Source organism: Aulonocara sp. 'chitande type north' Nkhata Bay, linkage group LG9 (genome assembly GCF_057382095.1).
Source record: "Aulonocara sp. 'chitande type north' Nkhata Bay isolate Kocher_YH1m ecotype deep benthic linkage group LG9, A_spYH_male_GT1.1, whole genome shotgun sequence".
NCBI lineage: Eukaryota > Metazoa > Chordata > Actinopteri > Cichliformes > Cichlidae > Aulonocara > Aulonocara sp. 'chitande type north' Nkhata Bay.
Genome location: NC_141352.1, coordinates 11354045 through 11367424, shown reverse-complemented (window position 1 = coordinate 11367424; position 13380 = coordinate 11354045). Strand labels below are relative to the sequence as shown.

At 42.6% G+C, this 13380-nt stretch overlaps 1 protein-coding gene across 1 annotated transcript in view; it reads right to left on the bottom strand.

Annotated features, from left to right (window-relative positions):
- The window catches only part of LOC147321693 (uncharacterized), a 106491-nt gene that overhangs the window by 53377 nt on the left and 39734 nt on the right, over positions 1–13380 (bottom strand). The window lies entirely within an intron of this gene.

Below are 13380 nucleotides of genomic sequence, written 5' to 3'. Positions count from 1 at the left end.
CGATCGCCCAACAATCATATGACCCCCTATGAGCAAGCACTTTGCGACAGTGGGAAGGAAAAACTCCCTTTTAACAGGAAGAAACCTCCGGCAGAACAAGGCTCAGGGAGGGGCGGGGCCATCTGCTGCGACCGGTTGGGGTGAGAGAATGAAGACAGGATAAAGACATGCTGTGGAAGAGAGACAGAGGTTAATAACAGATATGATTCAATGCAGAGAGGTCTGTTAACACATAGTGAGTGAGAAAGGTGACTGGAAAGGAAAAACTCAATGCATCATGGGAATCCCCGGCAGCCTACATCTATTGCAGCATAACTAAGGGAGGATTCAGGGTCACCTGGTCCAGCCCTAACCATATGCTTTAGCAAAAAGGAAAGTTTGAAGCCTAATCTTAAAAGTAGAGATAGTGTCTGTCTCCCGAATCCAAACTGGAAGCTGGTTCCACAGAAGAGGGGCCTGAAAACTGAAGGCTCTGCCTCCCATTCTACTTTTAAATACTCTAGGAACAACAAGTAGGCCTGCAGAGTGAGAGCGAAGTGCTCTAATAGGGTGATATGGTACTACAAGGTCATTAAGATAAGATGGGGCCTGATTATTTAAGACCTTGTAAGTGAGGAGCAGGATTTTGAATTCAATTCTGGATTTAACAGGAAGCTAATGAAGGGAAGACAATACAGAAGAAATCTGCTCTCTCTTTCTAGTCCCTGTCAGGACTCTTGCTGCAGCATTTTGGATTAGCTGAAGGCTTTTCAGTGAGTTTTTAGGACTTCCTGATAATAATGAATTACAGTCGTCCAGCCTGGAAGTAATAAAAGCATGAACTAGTTTTTCAGCATCACTCTGAGACAGGATATTTCTCATTTTAGAGATGTTGCGCAAATGGAAGAACGCAGTCTTACATGGTTGTTTAATATGTGCGTTGAAGGACATGTCCTGGTCAAAAATGACTCCAAGGTTCCTCACAGTGTTACTGGAGGCCAAGGTAATGCCATCCAGAGTAAGAATCTGGTTAGATACCATATTTCTAAGATTTTCAGGGCCGAGTACAATAACCTCAGTTTTATCTGAATTAAGAAGCAGAAAGTTAGCGGCCATCCAGGTCTTTATATCTTTAAGACATTCCTGCAGTTTAACTAATTGGTGTGTGTTATCTGGCTTCATGGACAGATAGAGCTGGGTGTCATCGGCATAGCAGTGTAAATGTATGCTATGTCTTCTAATGATACTGCCTAAGGGAAGCATGTATAATGTAAACAGAATTGGTCCTAGCACTGAACCCTGTGGAACTCCATAATTAACCTCAGTGTGTGAAGAGGACTCTCCATTTACATGCACAAATTGGAGTCTATTAGATAGATATGATACAAACCACTGCAGCACAGTACCTGTAATACCTACAGCATGTTCTAATCGCTCTAATAGGATATTATGGTCAACAGTATCGAATGCTGCACTGAGGTCTAGCAGGACAAGCACAGAGATGAGTCCACTGTCAGAGGCCATAAGAAGATCATTTGTAACCTTCACTAAAGCTGTTTCTGTGCTGTGATGAGCTCTGAAACCTGACTGAAACTCTTCAAATAAACCATTCCTCTGCAGATGATCTGTTAGCTGTTTGACAACTACTCTTTCAAGGATTTTTGATATGAAAGGAAGGTTGGAGATTGGCTTATAATTAGCTAAGACTGCTGGGTCTAGAGATGGCTTTTTGAGTAAAGGTTTAACTACAGCTAGCTTGAAGGCCTGTGGTACATAGCCGATCATTAGAGATAGGTTGATCATATTTAAGATCGAAGAATTAATTAATGGCAGGACTTCTTTGAGCAGTTTTGTAGGAATGGGGTCTAAAAGACACGTTGATGGTTTGGAGGAAGTAATTATTGAAGTTAACTCAGAAAGATCAATTAGAGAAAAAGAGTCTAACTTAACATCAATGATACTAAGAGTAGCTGTAGATAATATTACATCTGTGGGATGATTATTGGTAATTTTTTCTCTAACGATAAAAATTTTATTTGTGAAGAAGTTCATGAAGTCATTACTAGTTAACGTTAAAGGGATGGTTGGCTCAAAAGAGCTCTGACTTTTTGTCAGCCTGGCTACAGTGCTGAAGAGAAACCTGGGGTTGTTCTTATTTTCTTCAATCAGTGATGAATAGTAAGATGTTCTGGCTTTGCGGAGGGCTTTCTTATAAAGCAGCAAACTATTTCTCCAGGCAAAATTATGATCTTCTAAATTTGTGACACGCCATTTCCTCTCCAGATTACGAGTCATCTGCTTTAGGCTACGTGTTTGAGAATTATACCACGGAGTCAGGTACTTCTGATTAGAGACCTTAGTTTTCACAGGAGCTACAGTATCCAGAGTCGTACGTAGTGAGGAGGTGAAATTATTAATAAGATAATCGACCTCTGTTGGGGTAGCGTTCAGATTGCTGCTCTGCTCTGTGTTGGTACAGGGCATTGAAGATGATAACAGTGGGTGGATTATATTCTTAAACTTAGTTACAGCACTTTCAGAAAGACATCTACTTTGATAAAGTAGGGGGGGGTGCCCAGCAGGCACCAACCACCTTGCAACTGCAGCTCAATGAAGCAGCTTCGGCAATGGAGATGCTGAACATGGTCCATTTGGACTCAATGTCCCCAGTCTCCCTCGGAATGCTGTTGAAGCTCTGCCGGAGGTGTGCGTTGAAGATCTCGCGGACTGGGGCCTCTGCTAGACGTTCCCCAGCACACCCTCACTACACGTTTAGGTGCACCAGGTCTGTCCAGCGTCCTCCCCCGCCACCTGATCTAACTCACCACCAATTGGTGATCAGTTGACAGCTCAACCCCTCTCTTTACTCGAGTGTCCAGAACATATGGTCGCAGGTCTAGTGACACGATTACAAAATCGATCATCGACCTGTGGCCTAGAGTGTCCTGATGCCGCGTGCACTTATGGACACTCTTTGGTTCGAACAAGGTGTTCGTTATGGCCAAACTGTGATTGTCACAGAAGTCCAATAACAAAACACCGCTCAGGTTCAGGTCAGGAAGGCCATTCCTCCCAATCACGCCCCTCCAGGTCTCGCTGTCGTTACCCACGTGAGCACTGAAGTCTCCCAGCAGGACAACAGAGTCTCCAGGTGGGGCACCTTCCAGCACCCCCCCCAGGGACTCTAAGAAGGCTGGGTACTCTGAACTACCACTCGGCGCATAAGCGCAGATGACAGTCAGGACCCGTTCCCCGACCCTAAGGCGCAGGGAACAAACCCTCTCATCCACCGGGAAGAACCCCAACGTACCGGCAGCAAGCCGAGGGGATATTAGAATACCCACCCTAGCCCGCCACCTCTCACCAGGAGCAACTCCAGACTGAGACAGAGTCCAGCCCCTCTCCAGGAGGGGTGAGCCCAACTATATCTAGCCGGTACCTCTCAACCTCACGCACTAACTCAGGCTCTTTCCCCACCAGAGAGGTGACATTCCATGTCCCAATTGCCAGTTTTAGCAGCTGGGGATCAGTCCGCCAGGGCCACCCGGCACACCATGCACCTGACCCCTATGGTACCTCCTGCGGGTGGTGGGCCTGTGGGAGGATAGGCCCATGTCCCCTTTTCGGGCTGTGCCAGGCTGGGCCCCATGGACTAAGGCCCGGCCACCAGACGCTCGTCCTCTGGCACCCTCCCCAGGCCCGAAGGGCATATTTTTTTAATTTCTTTGTCAATTTGTGTACTTTCTTTTTTTTTAATGCTAGGGGTCTTCAAAACTATTTTAAACATAAAGCCAATTTTAACACAAAGCTAGAAAATGATCATTTATTTTTGACGGTGATGAAAAAAAAATCTAGCTGGTTAAATAAATTTCCAAATGCCAAATTATTACTAGGTCGAGACTTTAACTGTATTATGGATGCTGAAATAGATAAATTTCCTCCAGGACATTCGAACAGAATTAATACTACATTGGGAGGGGAGGGGGGGGCGCTTGAGCATAGGTCGTAAGTAGTCGTGTCTTCCACAGCTCCCGCTTTAATATATTAAATTCATTCATTCTGCACCTTGCAACTGACTGAACTTCGTTTGAACATTTAGTAGGTGACTTTATTATCCTATGAGTGGATGAATGCCTCCTCAACTGCCCAAACGACAGGGTGGGAAAGCCACAGCGCGGGGCGATTCAAACTCCTCGGCCAGTACAGAAACAGATGCTAAAGCTAACAGCATGGATGCGCTAGCAAATGCGGTTACGGCGGTACAAGCCTCTATCAACTCGTTTCGGGAGGAGAACCGGGCATCTATTGCTTCTCTACATTCAATCCTGAGTGGGTACGGCCAACGAATTACCGATATGGAAGAAGGAATGAATGAGTTCGACAAGAGACTGAGCAGCATGAAGACCTCCCAATCCTTGCTTGTTAAAGAGAATGAGGCTTTAAGAGAGAAGGTGGCTGTTGGGTCTGTGTTTTCACAAGGCCCGCTGGTTTAGAGACTTATTTGTCATGAAGAAAACAAGACAGTCAGCGATCAATCGATTTACATGCAAGGGAGGCCTAGTCGGTGTCTACCACAAAATGACCCCAAATCCGGCCTCTGCTTGCTGCCTTTTATTGGGAAAACAGTTGACACAAAACAATAGTACCTCCCCTCATAAACCCCACTTGGTTACAAAGACAATGCACTTTATGTATGTGTGTGTGTGTGTGTGCAGGTAAGAATGTGTGTATGTGCGTACGAATGTGCGTGTGTATGTGTGTGTAAACATCTGTATGCATGCGAGAATGTGTGTGTGACCTCCTGCTGACCAAAAGGGTTATAAAAGCAGGAAGCAACATCACAAGAAACAGATCTTCACAAGGATGTGCTTGTCAAGTCAAGTCAAGTCAAGTTTATTTATAGAGCACATTTAAAAACAACCAAGGCTGACCAAAGTGCTGTACAGTAAATACAGATAAAATACAATAGAACACAATTTCGTAATAACACCTCGCTGATAAAAATAAAATAAAAATATATAAAACAAATAAATTAAACCTTTCTAAAAGCCAATGAAAAGAGGTGAGTTTTAAGAGCGGTTTTAAAAGTTTCTAGGCTTTTGGAGAGTCTGACGTGAGGAGGTAAACTGTTCCACAGTCTGGGTGCAGCCACAGCAAACGCCCTCTCTCCCTATGTCTTTAATTTATACCTGGGAACATCTAAAAGCATCAGGTCGGCTGACCTCAAAGATCTCCTGGGGCGATAAGTACTAAGGAGTTCTGACAGGTAAGAAGGTGCAGTGCCATTTAAAACCTTAAAAGCCAGCAATAAGATTTTAAAATCAATCCTAAAGGCAACTGGGAGCCAGTGGAGAGAGCAGAGAACCGGAGTGATGTGGTCTCTTTTTTTTGAACCGGTCAACAGGCGAGCGGCAGCGTTCTGCACCAGTTGAAGGCGATGTAGACAGGAACGATCTAGGCCAGCATAGAGGGAATTGCAGTAGTCTAGCCGTGAAGTAATAAAAGCATGGACCACTCTTTCTAGATCGTTCCTGCAAAGGTAAGACTTGACTTTGGCTAAAATCCGCAAATGATAAAAAGATCCCTTAACTACAGAGCTGATTTGTTTATCAAGTTTAAAAGCATTGTCAAAAATAACACCAAGACTCTTAATGGAAGAAGTGCAATCGGAGGTTAGGGGTCCCAAAAAGTCAAGAGAGAAGTTGGGATCTTTAGGAAGCCCAAACACAATGACTTCAGTTTTGCTTTCATTAAGGTGTAAGAAGTTAAGAGTCATCCAAGTCTTAATGTCAGACAAGCAGGAGAGTAGCGGCTGCAAAGAAACATTGCAGTTCAACCTCAGAGGGAGGTAGATCTGAATATCATCGGCAAAGATGTGGAAGGACACATTATGTTTACGGAGCACATCGCCCAGAGGGAGCAAGTACAGAATAAACAACAGGGGGCCTAGTATGGACCCCTGAGGTACGCCACAGGTTAAAGGAGCTCTGGGAGATGACAGTTCACCAAGGTGAACAGAAAAACTCCTATTATTCAAATAGGACTGGAAAAACTTTAAGACAGTGCCCTTTAAACCGACACAATGTTGAAGGCGGGATAGCAGTATGTTGTGATCAACAGTGTCGAAGGCTGCTGTCAGGTCCAGGGTTACTAAGACAGCAGCACAACCAGAGTCAACAGTTAAAAGCAAATCATTAAAAACTCTCAGAAGGGCGGTTTCTGTGCTATGCCGAGCTCTAAAACCAGACTGGAACTTCTCATAGAGATTGTTATTGTCAAGAAATAGCTGGAGCTGCGTGAGGGCGGCTCGTTCCAGTACTTTAGACAGAAAAGGGAGGTTGGAAATGGGCCTATAGTTAGAGAGTAGGGATGGATCTAGATTAGGCTTTTTAAGGAGAGGTTGAACAACAGCGTGCTTGAAGGGTGTTGGAAAACAACCAGAACTGAGGCAGGCATTGATCAGGACCAGAAGGAAAGGTCCGACTGAGTCCAGAACCTGCTTCAGAAGCCGAGAGGGGATAGCATCGGTGGAACAGTTGGTAGTCTTAACCTTGCAGACTATTTCATGCAGCTGAGAGAGAGAGATTGGTTCGAACTGATTAAAGGCAGAATGGCACAAAGACAAAACACAGGGATTGGAAGGTGAAGATGGAATGACAGACTGCAGGGAGGAAATCTTGTTTACAAAGAACTTTAGAAAGTCATTACAGAGGGTGGCAGAAGGTGTGAGGCTGGTGGATGTGTAAGGATTTACAATGGAATTTAAAACACGAAACAGAGTCTGAGGTTTATGGACACTACTGCTAACCAGGTTTGATATGTAGGAGGACTTGGCCTCTTTAACGGCTTTCTGATAGGTTGAAAGAGAGTCTCTGAGGATATTAAAAGAAATGTGCAGCTTGTCCTTTTTCCATTTTCTCTCAGCACACCTACAGGTGCGCCTGAGAGCACGAACAGAGTCTGTAATCCAGGGTTCAGCGTGAGCTTTGGGACGGAGTGTTTTTAGGGGAGCGATGAGGTCCAAAATAGAAGTACATGTTGAGTTGAAAAGAGCAGTTAAATCTTCTGCACACAAGGAATCAATCCAGTCCACCGTGGAGAGCTCAGAGTTGCTAAAAGCAGCAGAAAACTGAGATGGTACATGGGTATTGATGATCCGGTGACGGCGTGAAGGAGGTTTAACTGCAGCATCAGAACAATGTGCAGTGGCAGAAAATAGAACAGGAAAATGATCGGAGATACACGCACTCTCACAAATTTCAGAGATGTGGATACCCAAGCCGTGAGACATGACAAGGTCCAAAGTGTGACCCTTCTCATGTGTGGAGCCAGACACACACTGAGTAAGGTTGAAGGAATCCAACAGTGAAACAAAGTCTCTAACCAGGGGCTTAGATGGACAGCACACATGAATATTCAGGTCCCCCCCCCCCCCCCCCCCCCCCGAACCTCGAGAAGCTGGGGAGGGGGACTAATGAATTCCTTTCATCACAGAGTTAAAACAATGTAAAGATGGTAAGCATAAAAATTACAACATTTAACAATTCACTTCAACAGTGGCATACTTGGAAAACTACACCAGATGGCAGAATATACGCATTGTGAGGATACCAGAGAATGCGGAGGGCCCACGACCAACGGAATTCATCACCAAACTACTCTTTGATGTGCTTGATGAGAACAACTTTGAGAGACCGCCATCGGTGGATAGAGCCCACAGGAGTTTGGCTTCTAAACCAGTAGATGGCGACAACAGATCACGTCCGTTCATTGTCAGACTCCACCACTTCCAAACCAGAGAGCTTATCCTACGCCTTGTCAGACAGAAGGGCCCACTCCTATTCAACGGATCGAGATTCCACATATTTCCTGACTACAGCCCAGAAGTCAACAAACGACGCGCGGCCTTCTCCGAGTCCAAAAGGAAGCTCCACGCTGCGAAGGTCAGGTTCGGTCTCTTCTACCCAGCCACTCTGCAGTTCACACACAACGGGAAACGCTTGAGGTTTACCGACCCTGTAGAGGCGCTGACCTACATTAATAATAATATCACTATTGATAACGGACGCCCGGCCTCGCACCCTGCAGAGACTGGTGACCGAGGTAATGGTAACGATTGGGTTGATTACATTGAAGATCACTTCACAGAAGGTGGCATCATTAGACATGGCTACTCTGTCAAACTTTGAATATTTCTTTACTCTTAATGTGTGCTGTTATCATTGGTCATAGTGGCAATGAACATTTTATATTTGATGGTGAACATCTTCTTAAATGTTCAACTTTTTTTTTCTTTTCTTCTTTACTGATGTTATTGCCCTTTTTTTCTTTTTCAAATTATGAAAGGATGTTACAGTTTGTACCCTGTTGAAGTTTTTTTTTTTTTTGGGGGGGGGGGGGGGGGTAGCCTTTTTAAGGCCCGTTTATGTGTTATGTGTTGTTTTGGTGTGGCATTTGCTTTGTATTCACCATGTGCACCTACTGTGCTTTTTATCGCTTAAATTGGGCAAACATCTATATTTTTGAATTACATGGTTCTGACAAAGAGTAAATTGGACCCTGTCACAGATAATGCTGACATAAAAATTATAAGTTGGAATGTGAAGGGTATGAACATGTTGGCCCCCCTGTGAGAGGGGCCAACATGTGAGGTTGTGGAATGTTCTTTGTCTGTGTGTCTGTATATAAGATGTAAGGACGGTGGCCACAATCCGGAGATGGTCCTGGTGTTTCACTGGGATGCTCTCTCCACATCGCAATGTGTTTATTAAACCCACTTCAAATCAAGCTTGCTGGGTGTGTTGCAGGTTATTGTTAAATTTTCCACGACAGTGCCCAGCTGTCTGACGAAGAGTGAGATATGGCTCTTACCAGGGTCCATTCGTCTTCTATATGTTCAAGACACTCCCTAATACAATTCAAAGTGTTACACAGGTTACATTTTTCAAAAGTTAAACTAGCAAAAATATTTCCGAACATAGCCATAGACCCATCGTGTGATAGATGCAAACAGACTCCAGCTACTTCCCTTCATATGTATTGGTCCTGTTCGAAAATTGCTCCTTTCTGGTCATCATTTTTTGAAGTCATCTCTAAAGCCTATGCCTATAACATCTCGCCTCCCCCTTGGTGACAATTTTTGGTTGTTTCTCTGGTATTGTGACTTCTGTTCCCCCTGCCCATTTACAGAGGGTCATTGCGTTTTTGTCATTATTAGCGAGACGCCTGATTTTATTTAAATGGAAGTCTACTACTGCTCCATCACACCACCGCTGGATAACGGATGTTATGCAAAATGTCAAACTGGAAAAAATCAGATGTACTCTGAACGGATCCATCGGCAAATTCCACACAACGTGGAACCCTCTGTTAACATACGTCAACAATTTATCCGGTCTGGAACTGGAATCTTCAGTGTTTTTGTTTGCCCTAGAACAGTCCTGTAAAAACAATAGAGAGGTGCACCCCCCCCTTTCTTTTTTTTTTTGCTGTTGTTGCTGTGCTTTTTGTTTGTTTGTTTTTTTGTTTGTTTGTTTAGTGTTTTTGTTCCCTTGTCCTGTCTTGGTATTATCTGTCTTTATGATCTGTGCACTGTAAAAACTGTGATTGGGGTTAATTAGAATCTAATAGGAGATTAATGGTAATTATTACTCAGTAAAAACGTGTATGAGTAGTTTTAATCAAATCTAAGCAAAATTCAACAATTTTGAGATGTTCAGTTATTTAAATTTACACAGTTTTGTTTGGGGTAAATTCAGCAATGGTTTGTTGAGTAGATTTTAAAAATTTTTTTGAGTACTAAAAAAATTTAAGAAATCTAATAGATTTAACTGATGAAAGCATTTTCATTTTAATCATTGTACACTTCCGCCCATAATCCTTTGTGCCACGTGCAGGACACACGCACTTCATGAGTGGACGTCTCCATTTTGTCAGAGGTAAGACTTCTTAATTTGTTCAAATATAAGACACGGTTTAAACAATAACGTATATCGGTTTTGAGTAAAGGTTTTAAAGAGTATGATACGTCGAAATTTTATTAATAATCATCACTGTAATGATAGTATCGTATTTTTACACAAATGGCAGTTAGTGGACTGCTAGCACAAGGTCACTTTCCAAGCCTTCACGACTGTGTTACTGAACAGCTTTAACTAACCACATGTTTTACCGTATTAAAAAATATCAACGGTATATTCCGATGAGTTTTAACGTCTTTCATCCACGTTTAAAAGTTCATGAAAAGGTTTTGCGGTCAGTTGTGAGTGATTTTGTCAGCCACGGTCAGTTTTTCGAACTCCAGTTTCCAATAATGTCGGCCGCTACTAAGTTTTAAAATTACTCTTAGTAATCTTTCTGGGTCACAAATAATCTTTCTGTGGCTCAAGAGTTGGGAGTTCGCCTTGTAATCGGAAGGTTGCCGGTTCGAGCCCCAGCTTGGACAGTCTCGGTCGTTGTGTCCTTGGGCAAGACACTTCACCTGTTGCCTACTGGTGGTGGTCAGAGGGCCTGGTGGCGCCAGTGTCCGGCAGCCTCGCCTCTGTCAGTGCGCCCCAGGGTGGCTGTGGCTACAATGTAGCTTACCATCACCAGTGTGTGAATGTGTGCGTGAATGGGTGGATGACTGGATATGTAAAGCGCTTTGGGGTCCTTAGGGACTAGAAAAGCGCTATATAAATACAGGCCATTTACAAAATAAACTTTTAACATATTTTCAGGCGCGAAAGTAGCTGTGTAAACATCAAATATCTGCTCTGTTTATCAAGATATCGCATGTTTGCAAAAGTGCTTCGACGTTTTCGGAGCATCTGCTACCCACCAGCTTGATAGCAAGCCGGGAGCTCGAGGGTCACTGAAGCCGCTGAGAACAGCACAACTCCCGGCACATCATTTTCAGATCACCGCGGGGTTTCGCTACTCAGTTTAAACGTAATGTATAAGTCACTTAGACAACCTAAAAATGTTATTGTTTGGTTTTTTTCAGTGTTTTATTTGTTCGTGAGTAAATCGGTTTGGCTGAGATTAATGATAATGTTGCTTTCCTTTCAGGTAATGGAAGATCCCTCAACTTAAATTCACCTGATCAGCATGTAGACTGTGCATTATAAAGTAAGTTGTGATAACATGTTATATTAAATTAAACTAATGGTTTTGAAATTGAAGCGGCATGAAATTACCAAGTTGACCCCACTTAATCTAACTTATTTGTTTTTGTAAAAACAATAAGTAGAAAATAATTGCTTATTATTTGTAGGATTTTTTTCTTCTTCTCTATAATCTCAACATGTGTATAGATACCCATGCTCTTACATTTGTCATGAAAAACTATTTAGATTCTTAGATATATATTTTTCCATCACTTTAGGACCTGGCAAATGGGATGGCAGTGTAAGATATGCAAATCTTTTTCTACTACAAAGGGGAATCTTCTACGTCATTACAGATTACAACACGCAACATTTGGTCGTGGACAGCACCAGCCATGTCTGTATGGCAGTTGTCCTTGCACATTTAAAACACAAGGAGCCCTTCGCACACATTTGTCCAGATACCATACCGCTGAAGAGAGTCCAAGGCCTGGAGTGATCACTGCATTTAAGTGTTTGGCTTGCACTGCTTTTTGCTCTACTCAGAAGGACTATTTTCAGCATATAGGAAATCACTTGAAGAGACACGAAACTCTATTTTGCGTTTTTAATGGATGTGACTTTCGCACAAATATATACAATACATTTCTAAAGCACAAAGGCAGGAGACATACATGTTGTTCCTTAACTGATTTTAAGAAAGAAGTCTTGGAAAGTCATCCTAGTCAGAACACTGACCATTCTGATGTCCCTGAACTCAACAGTGATGAATGCTCTAGTGATGTTGATCCAGAAAGTGCATCTCGTACTGTTCTTCAAGGACTTGGCTTACTTCTACTCAAGTTAGAAAGCACTTACAATGTTTCAGTGAGGTGCATTAATGCTTTGGTTGAAGATCTCTTCTATATTTCTTCTTCAGCATCTGTGGAGGCGGTTAAAAATATAATTGATTCAGCACTGAAATCTAACAAATGCACAGTTGACCACACTATCATAAAGGACTTGGCTGAACAGTTGTGCAGCTCTCATCCCATTAGCAGAGCTCTTGGAGCAGGCGGGCCACTTGGTTCAGCTTTCAAGAGAAATAAGTATTTTAAGGAGCATTTCCAGTTTGTGGATCCTATTGAATATATTCTTGATGCTGAACAAAAAAAGAGCTTTCAATATGTACCAGTTCTAAAGACTTTGCAAGAAGTACTGAAGAACAAAGATATTGCAGTGGAAGCCTTTTCGAGGTGCTCAAGTAGCACTGGGCATTTTGAGTCCATTTTTGATGGTACGTGTTTTAAGGACAATGACTTTTATGCTGTAGAAGAAACAAGACTCTCTATAATAATTTATGTTGATGAATTTGAGGTGTGTAACCCATTAGGAACCTCTCGAAAAAAACATAAAATAACTGCAGTTTATTGGGTTTTGGCCAATTTGCCATTGAGATTACAGTCTGCCTTAACATCAATACAACTAGCTTTACTTTGCAAATCTGTTGATGTGAAACAGTTTGAATACAAAGTAGTATTGGATCCACTTTTGAAAGATCTTGTCACTTTTGAACAGGAGGGGTTTTTTATTTCATGTTTAGGGAGAAATATTAAAGGCGCCCTACACTGTGTTGTAGCTGATAACCTTGGTGCTCATGCAATTAGTGGACTTGTTGAAAGTTTTAACGGGCCATATGTTTGTAGATTTTGCCTTGGACATGCTTCAGAGTACCAGACATATGAAGTACGGTCTGGGGTCTTCCCACTTCGAAAAAACGATGACTATGATTTACACGTACAAGCTGTCAAAGAAAATCCGAATTTAGTGCCTCATTTTGGCTTAAAGCGGTCATGTCCATTAACTGATCAACTTAATAATTTTCACTTTGTGTCTGGATACCCACCAGATGTCCTTCATGACCTTTTTGAGGGAATAGTGCCAAGAGAGTTAGCATTGTGTTTTCAAGTTTTTTTGAAGAAGCACTACTTCAGTTTGACTGAACTGAATAATATAATCACATGTTTTCCATATAAGGGCTCAGACAAATTGAACAGTCCACAAGCAATCCCTTCAAATTTTGCTGGTCGCAAAACTGTAGGAGGAAATGCTCATGAAAACTGGGCCCTAATACGTTTGTTGCCTCTCCTTGTTGGTTTACGTGTACCTGAAGATGATCCTGTTTGGCAACTTCTTCTGACTTTGAAGGACATTGTTGAGTTAGTGGTTGCCCCTGTTCACACAACACAAAGTATTGCCTACCTTGAATTTAAAATATCTGAACATCGTGTCAGATATTTGGAAGTTTTTCCTGATCAAAGGCTCACACCAAAAC